This window comes from Haliaeetus albicilla, chromosome 12, assembly GCF_947461875.1.
Source record: "Haliaeetus albicilla chromosome 12, bHalAlb1.1, whole genome shotgun sequence".
NCBI lineage: Eukaryota > Metazoa > Chordata > Aves > Accipitriformes > Accipitridae > Haliaeetus > Haliaeetus albicilla.
This window is the reverse complement of record NC_091494.1, coordinates 13084800-13099629: the sequence shown is the minus strand read 5'-3', so window position 1 is coordinate 13099629 and position 14830 is coordinate 13084800. Positions and strand designations below refer to the sequence as shown.

The window sequence follows — 14830 nt, the reverse complement described above, 5'->3', positions numbered from 1 at the left end:
AAATGGCAGGATTCATACACTCGCTATAACTTTCTACACTTTTCTCTCTTTCTGTAAATCTCTGAGAATAGAAAAACCTTTAGAACTAGATCTTGTGTATCTGTTAAGAGGCAAAGAAGCCAAAAAAAGCCAACTGGCTTTAGAGCCAGTGGCACACCAAAAGGATTGATTGACAGGAAGTTAGCAGTGGTTCTACTAACCCCCAAATCATGTGTGGTTGATATCATGCTCTTTGGGGATAATATTACCTGTGAGAGCAATTCAGAACAGGCCAGAGATTTCTCCTGTTTTCAGGGTCTCTGGTTTACAGTTATACTGAAGGGCATGGTGTGGGGGTGGGAGGTGACCACTTCTGTCCCTATTTACAGGCTACGTGTTCTGGCTTTTTGTATATGAGTTTTGCTGCAATGTCTCACAAAAATAAGTGCTTCAGGAGGATGTGTAGTTAAAGAAAGGCTGCACTCTGATCAGACTTAATTGGTGCATGTGGGGAATATTCTTTGAAGACAGTATAGTTACACTGGTGTAAAATGTGGGAAAATAGAACCTGAAGATTGCAATCCCTGCTATCAGGCTGAGAGGCCATCCTGGCAAAAGGCCTGCCCTACATTAGAGCTCCCTTTCTTGTCAGTGATAGAGATGCCCCTGCTTCTGACTCTTAGACAAGACTTAGTTAGACTGTCTTTTCAGTTTAGGCATGCAAGGGGCTTTTGCAGGTACTTTCTTTTTAGTTCAACAGTAGTGAGCAGGCGCCCACAACAGAAAGAAAAATGTATCCCATCTGTTAAGCTATTTATTTCCTTATTTTATGCTACCCAATAGTATAACCATTTCATATCAGGTCGCTGGGTTAAACAGAAACACAGGTCACTATTTTAAAGGAACTTGAGAGTTCTGTGCTACCTCAGACAGAAATTTTTTAAATATTGGGAATTTAGTAAAAACATTTATTTTTGATAGAGCTCTGTCACCAAAGAAGGAAGTGATAAACTGCTATCTTTTCCTACAGTTTCAATTTGAAAATATGAAAGCTAACACTACATATAATTCTACTAATTCAGGTACATTAAATCCTGACAAGACTGTCCGACCCAAAAAGCACAGTTCTGGCCTTGTGGAAATCAGTGACAAAAATATCAGTTGATTTTAAAGGATGCCAAAATTGTACCAAAGTGGTTTGGTTTTTTTTTTTTTACCCCGGAAAATAAGAATATGATTTACACCTTCCCATATTGATCCTTCTGTTCAGACAGTCATGATCTTCATCATACTGGGACATTTCTGTGTTTTGGCTTTTACTTTGGATGCTGTCATTTTAGCAGCGCAAATACTAAGTGATATGGAATATGGTGCTTTGAAGTGCTGACGACTATTCTGATAATGACTTGGGAATATAGCTAGCACAGCTGTCTCCATATTGCTTTGTGAACAGAATTCCTCTTCTGTTTGCTTCACAAAACTTGATGACAGGGTATTAGTATAACTTTTGAAACTCTTTAATATACTAATTAAAAGTCATCTTCCTAATACTTATGAAACCATCTCAGGAAAGAGCAACATAGTACTATTACATTAACTGTCCCATTTGAAACACCTGGACTCTCAACCTATAGGTTCAGAAACGCAGCAGAATTTACCAGACATTTCTGCTCAATATTGCCATGACCAACTTAATAGCATTCTCCTAAGAGGGATTTGAACCAGAGCCCAAAGTTTCCCTCCCCATTTGGTAACCTATTTATCATCGCACCATTACTTCTCTACTCTTACACATGCATATATACAGCATATAGACAGTCCCTCTTGTGGTTCCATAGCTGGATGTGCGGTATGCGACATGTTGGACCAAGCAGGGAGAGCACCAGCAGCCGGAGAAATCTTTATCACAGAAACTTTTAGGAGTGCAGTTCTAAGTCTCCCCTGGAAGTGAGATAAGCTAGAGTGACAGAACAAATTTCTGTGTGTGATGTGTGAAGACTCTGCACTTGCTAGTGAATCTGCTATTGCACTGAGAAAAGAAGAGGAGAGCCTGTAGTCCACCATGTTCTTTGGGACTCAGAGACGCTGTTTAACCAAAGCAGAATGCTTTGACAACAGAGTATGTCTTGTAAGAATGCCTTAAAAAAATGTAGCTGTGCTTGCTGATCATAATGTAATTAAGTAATAAACGTACACTGCAAGGTGAATGCCATGCAATGTCTGGTTGGTATCAGGATTCCTTTAGTAACATACGGGTAAGGAAGCTTAGTGATTCACAGACCATGCTCAGAGTGACTACAGCACCCATGACTACATGAAAGCTGGCAACTGATTCTCATGGAGAAAAGTAACATCGTATCCTATTGTCCTAGCATGAAAGTATCTTTGAATAATTACTACAGCAACTTATACAAACTGTGAGGTGTATAGACACTTGTAACTCTGGTTCATGAGAAGCCTTACTTTACTAGATGCTCCAATTTAAGATTTCCAGGCATTGCATCTAATCTTCTAATCCAATAATCCTAAAATCCAGCAATTAAAGAATGTTTTGACAAAGCAACCTGAGGCTCATTCCTCTAATTATGCCACACAGCTTAAGCTCACTGACTTCAAATACATAGGTTTACCCATGTAAAATATGCATGCAGTGCATCTGAACTTACTAGATTAATAGATACTTCTGCAGAATGCAGCCTATTAACAGCTTCATCCAAACTGAAACTAAATCAAGACATCTGATTGCTAAAGAAGAAAATGCTGGGGGAAGTGTTCACTTAAGCAATTCTGTTTCCTTGCTGAGAATGAATGCAATGATACCTCTAACACTAAGTCATATCTGAGAGCAACAATATTTAAAAAAAATAGAATTTAATACGCAGCTTCTAGAAATCCCTTTCATTCTGTCATGTGGGTTGGATTTCTCTTTAAGCTCTGCCATTTTGCTGGTGTTTCCTACCAGAAGGTGCAGAGTCTGATGTGTCAGAATGAGAGACATGAAATGTTGATCAAATACTGAAGCCATGGAGAGACTGGAAACTTCAGTGAGGCAGGGAATTTATACTATGTGTTGGTTAATTTAAGATAATAACGAAAATACTTCTATATGTTCTTCCTGTGGTAGAATTATACTTTATCAAGTATAATTAATACTCTTTCCTGCTCCATTCCTAGACATTAAATCATTCCTTCCTTTACTGAGCTGGTTTTCTGAGAGGTATGAAAATTAACAGACATCTGACTAATCTCCAGAAAATTTCTCCATCATAAAGGACCTGGGACACTTCTTCTGAGGCATTAGTTCGACAACTTGCCATTTGCAATCTTGCCACTATACGCAAGATGTCTGCACTGCTGGACCCTATCTATACAGCACAAGTTCCCATGCTGGACTCACTCTCCAGAAAGAGATCCCAGTGACTAAGACCCACACAGAGTTTTTTCCTTGTGCTCCACTTCATGTCTTGATCATCTACTTTGCTTGTCTAACTGTAGTGGTTCTGTGGGAGGATCCTTAGGGCTGCAGAAGGGAACAAACTGAAGAACAAATTAGGAACCTGACTACTAATATCTGAAATGGCTGGTAGCTGGTACTGGTGGGTGGCTACATTTCAGGCACCATACAAAAAAAAGAGTAGAATGAGGAAAAGATGGAGAGGCAGCTTACCATGCCTCAAATGATACCCAGTCTATTTTCTTTCCCTCAGCTGAAGCTGCAGCTTGATGAGGTTGGAGACTGGCTTTGGAGTAGGGAAAAAAGTTACACAACAGGCCTGGGGGAAGCAAAAGCACTGCTGAACTTCTGGAGAGGAATGCAAAAAGATTTGCGCTATTTGATAACATGCGAGAGAAATTTGGAGTGTATAGGGTTTACCCCAGAAGCTGCAAGAGAAACTAAATGACATATTGAACCTGTAGTAGCAGAAACCCATAATAGAACCATAGAACCATTTAGGCTGGAAAAGACCCTTAAGATCATCAAGTCCAACCGAGCTGTCTTTTCAGAATTCTAAATTGGACTCAGGTTAAATATGAAGCCTGCACTGTCACAGTCTGACACAGTATGTGTCTCCAGTAAAGCACTAGTTTGCTAGCAAAACAAATTACAATATTTTCTTTGTGAGTTCTGTTGACCTTGAATCTGGTAGGAGGATAAAATGTTAAAAAGCACGGAAATAGACAGGGTTTTTTACAAGTGGAACCTTTGTAATAGCAAGAATATGTCTGTGTGACAGGAAGGCTTGGCTTGTTTGTTGTTTGTTTTGGGGATTTAGGAGGGTAATGAACAAAGCAATTACAAGAAACAAAGATATGCAGCTTTTGCAGTTGTCCCAACAATCTAGGGGAATTGAATCCACTGGCTGACTGGAGTTCATTCTTGTAATCCCTTCATTAACTCTTTCATTCAATGAGCCCTCAATTTTCCACTGCAGTTTGCTTGTGTCCATGCCCACATTTTTCTTTCATTTTTATGTTGGGTAGGAATTTTTCTCTGTAGTGTTTTGTTCCTTTCAGATGCATCAGTCTATTATCAGACCATGACCAGCTTTTCCAATGTTGATAGCATTATTATTAAAAACACAGAGTACAGTGACATTATTCAAATGACCACATTGAGTCTTTCCTCTTTTCCTAATGATCTCCCATAACTTCACTGACTTACAATTTCTGTGTTGACGTTTTATATGCGCTTTTCACAATCCTTTAGCCAGAAGCTAAGGAGTTAATTGTTTTTTATCATATATGTATTGTATGGGCTAAGATGAAAGCCATGGCTCAGCAAAGTCTTGGCTAAACATGCTTATTAGCATCAAACACTCCTCATTCTAAAAAGATGTTGCCATGCACCTGCTATTTTAATTCATAGTAGGTTATTAAAATCAAAACAAAATATCAGACTAGAAACAGAGCAGTGCTATGATCTGCTAGAAGACATCAAAAGTAGACAGATTATAAAGTCTGATATGGCTACTGGAGTAATGTCTAAATTTAGACTGTTCTTTCTGTGTAAAATTTTTAGGTAATATTCTCAGCAGAGATAACTGGCACTGAAGCCAACAACACCATTAGTCTCTATCAGCAAGATCTGGATCCCTTTTATCTTGCATAAAACATGAATTACTAGCTTTTATGCAGTTGTCCTGCCCACTGTGATTCTCTGAAGAAGAGGCGTGGAGGAAATAATTTTTGCAAGGAAATATCAAAAAGCATTTTCCGCTTGCAAAGCACCCACCCTTGACCACTGTTCAAAATAGGATACTGAGCTAGATGGGCTTTTGGTGTAACCCAGCACAGGTGCTCTTAACTTCTTACATATTGTTTCTTTTTAACTGGAACAAAACCTGTTGTTTCTCTTTTGCTTCTAGTCCTGGCCAGCCAGAACTAAGGAAGTAAATGACTGTGCTACAGTAACTACTGAAACAGTATGCTGGGATCAAATCCCTTTATGTGAGGCACTGAAATGTATCCTTTCTGCCTGAATTTCCCAGTGAGAATCGGTAGAAGCTGGTATGCTTTGAATCTTCTCTCTGCCAACAGGAGAATCATACGTTTTGTTAATTATAGAGTGGGGGATACAGTTAGCCAACTGGACACTTTGCACACTGATCAGGAGTTACTCCAAGAAGTACGGAGTGCCTGTTAAAATTGTATCTTGCAATGCTGCTGACATCCTGCTCTGTGTCCCAGAATATGAGATAGCAGTATGTGTTACCTCAGCTAGGAAAGATGAAAAAGGAAACATTGCTTATCAATAGACATGGACCAAACTGTTTCTCAGAAATCAGGTGACCTGAAACACTGCTATAGCAACTCTAAGCTTTGCATTAATTTTCATTATTTGAACAGCACATAAATAGAGAATTTTAAAGGTTTAAGATGAGCAAAGAAGACATTTCAAAAGTACAGAAGTATCAACCAAGCATTGGGATCCAACAGATGCTTAACTGCAGTGAAAAAAGGAATGAAATATAAACGTCAAAGTACATACGGAAGGATGGATACTCCAGGAGTATCTGTAACTACTTAGTGAAAGAACTGAACAGATCAGATCTTCTTTCCAAGTCTAGAAAGTTTTTAGTGCACAGATGGTCTAGAATTCAGTGGAAACAGAAGTATCACATCGTAAGTCAGTTGTTTAACATACTCTGTGTTTATATAAACTATGGGTAGACATAGCATTACTGTAATATTTTGGTTGAGAAATCAGGCACTCAGGGATCAGAAAATGCAGTACAGGTCAAACCACAATCATAATTCTCCCCTTTTCTTGCTTATGCATGAAAATATGAGATTGGATGTTCTACTGACTTAATGTCAGGGGGCCTGAGCGCACCAATAGGGTTTAATGGCCCTGATGAGACTCACCTGGGGCCTCCACCCACACCCCTGTCCACGGGCCCAGAGGCTTCATTTAAGCTAACCCCGGGGCCTTCAGTCCCTGCCTGAGCTATGTTTTAGGTATGCCTGTGCTTGGCCACAGACCCTGCTGATCAGATATGAGCTGGGCTGACTTGCCAGGTTCATCTCGACCCTGCCTGTTGCTGTGGTCCTGTCTGATGATTCCTAGTCTGACCCTGACCTGCAGACCGCCTGCCTGCCTTGATGTTGGACCTGCCTTGCCACTGCAAACTTGCCTGGTATTTGGACTTTGGCTTAACCCCTGCTGCCTCCCCTGAGCCTTCCCTGCTCTCTTGCTCTGGTATTGTGGGACAGGGCCCTGGCTGGTAAGGCCTCTGTCATGCTGGCTGTAGTATGTTTGGCTCCTTTGGCAGGAGCCAGCCCTTGCTATACTCTGACCACTGATACTTTATGCTTCCATTTATATTTCTAAAGAGAGAGTGTGATTTTCCTATGAAGTCCTACCTTCCCTGGCAAGACTTGGAGGCTAAGCCTGCATTCAGACTTTGCAGTTATAGACCACTGGTTAAGAGATCAAAATCAATTATTGAAATCTTACAACTACTGCAACAGTATGATAATGTAATACTAATGAATTGTACATTAAAACAGATGTCTTTAGGTAAAAAGTAACTTTCTCAAACGCTTGAAGAATATTTATGTGACACTTTGAGACTTCACAAAACGATTTTTATTGGTCTCCTAATATTTGGCTATCTCTTTTTTTTTTTTAATTTGTTTTCAAAAGTTTCTAGACTTAAGTTATGAAAACTGAGATTTCTTTTAGCAAAAAGAAAATTAATTATTTGGACATTGTTTATAAATTTGTGTCAGAAATACAGAGAGTCTTCCACCTCTATTAGTTTTTCTAAGACCAACAGTTCCACAGAAAATATCAAGAAAAGGCTGAAGCATTTTCAAACTGACAAAGCATTGCATGCTTCTAGTCTTAAGTGGTTTTAAAGACAGGAGGGGAAAAATTCTGGCATCTTAGAATTCGGTAGCTCCTGTTGATTTCAGGTGGACCAACACCTTACCCAACAGTTAAAACAGAGAGACCATTCTGCCAAATTAAATGTTTCTAGAGACCAAAAAAACAGTCAGGAGATGTCTCCTGGCAAGAATTACAATGCACAAGAAAAACTTAACTGACAAAAGAGATACTGCTCGAAGGCATTCTCATGGACAAAGTATGTGCTTACTTTGCACAGCCAAGGAAACTTAAAGTATGTAAGAGTGTGTGGGGGGTGTGTGGAAATCTTAATCTGTTGTATGTTAGTGAGGTATGGCTAGAAAGCAACAATCAGTGGCATTTGCAGTGTGAAAGCTTAGGCCAGTACCTAAGCAGTTTCTAGCCTGTTAAAGTGCATTTGCCAGTTTCAAGATGAAAATGCAAAGACTTTTTCAGAGTTAGAAAAATCTGAAGTCAGAAGAAATTGAAGAGAAAAAAAAAAAGCATCAGAGGGAAAAAATTGGTCTTTTGAAGTTTTATATGTAAGGAAAGACCTGGATTTGTGCCTTTAAAGCAAACCTTCCTGACATTACAAATCCAAAAAAACTCACTGTGGCCAAAAGCCACATTGCATATACTTATCTTTGAGAAGAAGGGGGAGGGAGATCAGTTCACAAGCAGGAAATGGCTTCCAGGTGTTTCTCTACTCCAGCGCACAACTTGATCACCACAATCCAGTGATGCCAGGCTTAGTAGTCCCAGCTGTCTTGCTTCTTTGCAAGGATTTGGATTAATCATGCATTATCATAGCCCTTCCGGTGACAAAGCATAACCCTGGCTCTGGAGCTGTGCTTGAACTGCTTACAGGCTGTAGGTGATTGAAAAAGTTACAGGTAGGCCTTCTCAATCAAGTATGAGCATGTGGAAATAAGCAGGGTACATACATATATGCCTATATCTGCATATGCACTCATGCCCGTGTGCACAGAAATTCAAACTACATCTGTTTCTGGAACTGGACAACAAAATTGGGTACCCTCCTTCTTGGTGTGTTGTGGAAGGAAGTAACTGAATGTGGCGCTCTCTTTCCATCTCAGCACTCTGTACAGCTGGTGAAGAGGAAGAAAAAGATCTGTTCCATTTATTCTACCTCAATGTTGTCTTTTTTTTTTTCTCCCCCCCCCCCCCCCCCCCCAACCCCCCGCCCCTACTTCCAGCTACAGAAACACTTCCTTGTTGGGTATTATGCTTTCATTGTGCAAATATGGTAGGAGGAACTTTCTGAAGCCTCGTTCCAGCTTGTTAGTTAAGAATATAACAAAAAATTAATTAGCTTATATATTTGACGCAGAAAGGAAAGTTAGTTTTAAGGAGTACTGTTTAAACATTCTCCTTTGGCCTTTTCCTCATGCAAAAGTTTGAACTTGTAGCCTTAATCAGACAGAAAAGTGCTGCTATTCATTCTACTACAGTATTTACATCAGTATGAGACCATGTCATGATGCAGTAGAAGAGTGTCCTTTTATTTGACAATGAAGTCGCACTCCGTGATGGCTAACTTTACTGTTTCCTGGTTAACCAGAATCAATTTAATATTCAGCAGGGAATGTGACTTTTTTCTGGGGGGGGTTGCGGATCAAAAGTAATTTTAGTTTGATTGAATATATGGTGCCACAAAATAGCGAGCATTTACTTGGCTGCGGAAGCAATGAATATTTGCATTCCTGGTGCTGATGAAAGCTTCTCCGTTGCTGTCCCAAGAGACACTGTTTTCACTGTGTTCTCTGGAGGATCATTTTGAAAAAAAACTCCTAAGGTCTGCATTTAAGTATAAAATTTTTAGTGACTATTTTCTTTTTAATGCTGAATGAAAGTATAGCAGTTCCTTAGCCTGGAAAAGGCTACACAGAATGATAGTTTTCTCAAGATACAGTAGCAGCTTCCCTGTGCAAAAGGATGAACAGATTAGTGAGAAGTTTAACTCTTACATGTAAATATTAAAAAAAAAAAAAAAAAAAAAAAATCTGTCCTAGCAAAAAGCAGTCTGAACTGCAGGAAGTGGCACCGTATTTTTATGTCAATGCAAAAGATGAGACAGATGGCATGACATCAGCCAGCATCACCCATGCTCAGAATGTATCTGTAAGTTGTGGAATGGCAATTGTTACAAGCCTGTATTGTGGAACTTATAAACAATTCTTTAATGTGATGTATTAGATCACATTATATTAGACATATAAGGAGTCAAGCAACAACCATTTTTTCTGTCGTTATGCCTTCTGACACTAACAAACACCCTGATGATACAATGCTCCTACATCATTGTATGCTGAGTACACCAGCACTCTATATTCAGCTGATGATTTTGTGAAGCTCTAAGATATTTCCACATTGGAGTAGGGTCATGCTTCTGTTTTTATTTTTCCACTAAAGCTTGTAATATTGTAACTTTTAATCTTTATTTCTCAGTGTGTGAGAAACCCTAAAAAGCTTGAAGTTGTAGTCCACATATTCTTTTGTCAAAACAGGAAAACTACATGACTCTGTATATCCAAAGTTTTATTACCTACTTTTTGCCTAATTGCTTAGCTTCTTCCCAGATCTGACTGTTTCAACATTAAGCATACTACTCCTCCACCATATGTTCAGATGCGCCAAGAGAGAAGGGAGTTGTTTTTCAATTGGCTCACTATCTTTTCATGAGGCAGGGGACTTGTGACCTCAGTGCATTTGTGGCTGATAAATGGTAGGATGTACCCACACATACTCGCAAAAAACCTGCAAACACAAATGAGTTGTGGGTAATCTCTAGCCTTTACTAGGGAAAGGCAATCTTGTGGGCAAATACTTAAGCGGAAAGCTAATGCTTAGTAGTATGTGATTTTAAAGCGCCAGTGCACAAGCCTGTCAACATTTATTCCAGGTTCTCTGATCCTCTTTATTAGTTTCCTGTCTTGCTTTCATCTTAATCAAGTCACAGAAAGGTTTGATTTTCTTTTGTTAACAAATACTAATTTTTTTGCTTCAAATCTGTTTGCATTTCTCAAGGATCTGAACAGGTTAAAAATGTTGTTTGTGCTGCTGAAGGTAAAGTATGCTCTAAAACAAAAAGTTATGTAACTTATACAGAATAATATCACATACTAGACCATTATGCTAGGATCTGATCTGATAATTAAGCTTTGCCTTCATTAAAGGCTTTAATCTTGATTATACTTAGGGCAGCCTCTAAACAATAGCTCTGGAGTTTGCCTCTAAAGGATCTTTCATGCTCTGGTCCAGAATTTTTCAAATAACTAACGCTATTTTTTGAGAAATCAAATGCAAAATTTCCCCCCTTTGTTTTTAAAAGGAACAGGGTCATGACAGAAGAGCTTTCCCTTGGCTTTCAACTGGGAGTTATAAATACCCAAAAGCTAAATCCCAGTCTGGGTTGATTTAGTTTATTTTTTTTAAATTTTATTTTATTTCTCCAAGATCTCTTTTCTGGAGATGGGTTTGAGCCTTAGATCTCTTGCTTGCATTGCTAGAGAACTGATGAAAGCCTGAGATCTCAATCAAAGGCTTAACAAAACAATAATCCTCTATTGCCCTAATTCTTCTTAGAAACATCTCTCTGACAAGAACAGTCCTTAAGCTTTTACATCTTTTTCTGCTTAAAATTACTTTCCTAATTAGAAGGAATTGTTTCCTTCCCTAGTCTTTGTGCCTGAAGAACACTGGATTTATGGGAAAGCATCACTCAGTCTCTTTAGCTTCCTGCCCTCAAATACTGTGACAGTGATAACACTCTACATCCCTCAAAAATTCCAACTACCTCTTTAAACAAACAGAAGAATTCAGTAACATTCTTCACAATCAATCCCAATTCCATTTGAAGCAAAAATCAGAAATAGCAGGAATAATCATGAATCACACAGATTTCATGCTTAATGCAATCACTAATTCTCAAGCACAACATTACAATTTAAAATTTATTCTCTTTCCCAGATATAGTTACTTTATATACTTCCATACTGATCCTGACTGAGTTTTTAGACACCATATTTAACAGGAATTAGAATCAGAATGTGTGAATGCAGTATAGGTAGAATTAGTTGAGTATTAGACATTGAGTAGGGAATGCAAAACAGATTTCCATACCAGAGGATTTGTTTAAATCTTTTTCAACTCAGCAGCTGCTCATCCTTACAGGTGACAGAGGCCCCATTTCAAGAAAGTACTTATGCAGGAATACTATCATTATCTTCAAGTAACTGAGTAATTCTGCCCACCTAAGTTGGACACAAGCTCAGATGCCATCCTGACTAGGCTTCAGTTATAATGAATTTACCTGCATGCAAATTTTAGTGTGCTAACTGCTGACATGGACTATGCTCATGGAAGAAGCTCCTGACAAGCTGCAACAAGATTTGGGAAGGTCACAAAGAACCTATTAAAGCAGATGAATTTGAGTCCAGCTGAATACAAAATAATTCACACTGAATGAGATGACTGTTAACTAGTATGGTTTGGAAGAGCATTGGAATGAAATTTGTTAGTGCCTTTACAAGGAAGTATGCAGTGTGAAGATATGATGATGGCCGTGGCTTGTGTGACTAAGTGGTTGTTATACCACCTAGCCAGTAGGCATGACTGCACCTGATTTGACACTCTTTTGTCAGAAGTGAACAGAAATAGCTGTTCAAACAGCTGAATGTCTCTTCCTATGCCTGTGAATACCATTGTTTAAATCTGAGAGGAGTGGTTGAAGCTGGAGTAATGATCTCTCTTGCACTTACCAGTAACCCAGCTTAGAGAGGCCGCCGCTGACTCACAACAAGGTCTTCATTTCCCCTGGATATGGAAGTCTGGGAATAGACCATTTTTCCTCATTCGAGTTCACAGCTCAGTAAGGATACTGCAATCACAGAAAAAGTCCAGAAGTTGAGAGTGATTAAAAACCATTTGGAGAGACTTTCAAGTGACAGATTTGTGAAAACTTGTGCTACTGAGCTGAGACTGTAAGTAACTAAAATCATGAGGTTACGTAAAGCAATGAATATCACTACAAATATTTTTAGTGCTGTCCTATTGAATAAGAAGACAGCATACAATAAAAAAGATCAGATAGCAAAATAGGTTTTTACAAAATATCTCTTTCCCTCATCTAGGTAACTAAATGCAACAGGATATTAATTAATCTAATGAAATTGATAATATGACTAAATAGTTAAATGAATTACAATATCTTCTTACTATATTCACAAGGCCAAATAACTTTTTTTTTCCAGAAAAATACTTGATTATTAGTTGGGAATAGAAAGAAAGTTTCTGCATACTTTGGGCATACATCACATTTTTAATTTAAAGAAAGACAAATGTTCTAGGAAATAATCTTTTTATTCTTGGGGTACTCTCCTACTTTTAACAGTGAATTACTCCTAAGATTGCCTCTGAAAATCCTTGAATGCACAGATTTACACCCTGGAATTCAAAGTTTTGGTTGTATACCCTTCTCAACATCAGAAGACGAACATAGAACAGGTTGGTTTTGTTTGCATTGTTATTGGTCACAGTTCTATGAGGGAGTTGTATTTCTGACTAAAGTTCAATATCTATCATTAATGATGAACATAGGTGTCTATGCTCTAACAACATCTTCTAAATAAAGAGTCACCCTAGTAGCTTGTATAGTTTCACAGGTATGCAGTTGGAATATAAGAGAAAGCAGAGGAACGATTCGTTTTTCTCACAGTCTGAGTCTGCTAGGGGCCAGAAGCTAGCAGATTGAGAAAAGAAACTTGTGCATCTGGACAAGCAATAGGATCAGAACAGAGAAGTGCTGAACTGATTTGAAAACTAACAAAATCTGTGAAACAGATCTGATTTTTTGAAGAGCCAGTGCAGACCAGCAGAAATGACAGAGCAGAGAGGCCATGCTGAAAACTCCAAGTGCAAACTGACTGCATCAGCAGCAGTCACAGCAATGGGAAAACTCTCTGGATTGACAACAAATAAGCCAATCGGGCAAAATAAACTCAGCTGCTTTACAGGTCCACATGCAAACTTGGAGGAAGCTGAAATGCACAGCAGAGCCAGCTGGCTGTTTCTGAGGGTGGGCCTGCTGCCAGGCAGCTGTGACAGGGGGAGCCAGACTCAGTAGCCACCCCTTGATGACCTGGGCTACCCTGGGATTGACCGATATTCTTTATTGGGAAGGGAGAAGTTGAATACACTTTGTGCAAATAGCCATAGATTTTGTTAATAATTATTTAAAGATATCTATACAGCCAGTGTCCCACAGTCTGTTGTTTCTATCCCAAAATAATCAAGAGCAGAAGAACCTCTCAGTAAGAGCACAAGAAAAGGTTTAATTCATTTTTCCCCCCAGAAGGAAGTTGGAAATCAAACTCTAAGCAAGAGCTTTGGGACATGGTTATCTTGCCAAAAAGAATCATAAATATTGAGACTGATCCTCTTTGCTGCCAATTTAAAAATTTAGGTTTTAAGCCTCTGCTGTGATGATTTTTTTTATTTTAAATTTTCTAATGTGATTGTTTATTTTCTAAACATTTAATGCCTCCATTAATTCTCTAGCTTCACATATGGAAAAGTGCATGCCTGGATTTGGCTGGTCATCATTTAAGGACACGTTTCAAAGACAGGCTAATTTACTGATCACAAAAGAAGGCTGTCAGAGCCACTGCATAAGCACAGGTCAGCACATTTGCAAAATGAGATATTTGTCTTTCTTCAAAGATTAGGGGTATCTCTTCAGTGAAGTGTTAGAAGACACGTAAGTGCAAACACTGCCAGCTGACCCTGCTATTGCAACAAAACTAAACAAATAATTTCATTGTACTCTGAAAAAGAAACATCACTGCCCCACCACCACTCTCATGTTTTGTTATGGGGTGTCAAAAAACAGGCAAGCACAAAATATATATTAGGACGCCATCTCCCCTCACATTCCTGGATTTCAGAAATAAAAAGATTAGTGTTTCCATATATTGTTTTTTCACTCTAGTGAAAAGAATGAAAATAATTTTCAGTATCCAGAGTGTCTGCACCTGGGGCCTAAATGAAGGGAAGTAAGTAAATAGTTCCAAGTAATTAATGTAATGGCTCAGAGGGGCCATAGAAGGAAAGGGGAGTTTCTCCAGTTTAAATGTTTGCATTCATGCTTTGCCTAAAGCAAAACAAGCTATCTGTCTTCTGGTTTGCATTTTCCCAATGAAAGCTTCCATTTGTCTTATTGTCATTCCAACATGTGCATCATTTACAGCTTTCACTGCTTGAAATATGCAAGCACTGTACAATGCAAGATTTTTTTTCTGAGCTTTTAAGATTTTCTAGAATTGTAGTGTGCTTTAAAAAGTGAACCAGTAAAGGCGGAATCAATTTAGAATGTGTTGGGTAATTTTTGTAAGTGGCTACAGGTTAGAGGCTTCGGTACTGTGATGCTTTGCTGCATAGTGGAATCTCCAACCCATAATGAAGTGCATTGCCTCTTTCCAC

The 14830-nt window shown here is 38.7% G+C and overlaps 1 long non-coding RNA gene across 2 annotated transcripts in view; it reads right to left on the bottom strand.

Annotated features, from left to right (window-relative positions):
- LOC138688025 (uncharacterized) overlaps nt 1-14830 on the bottom strand; it is a 47753-nt gene that overhangs the window by 21421 nt on the left and 11502 nt on the right. For both annotated transcript variants that reach the window (XR_011327061.1, XR_011327062.1), the window contains exon 2: nt 12112-12230. This is a non-coding gene — a long non-coding RNA (uncharacterized lncRNA). The remainder of the gene's footprint in view (nt 1-12111; nt 12231-14830) is intronic.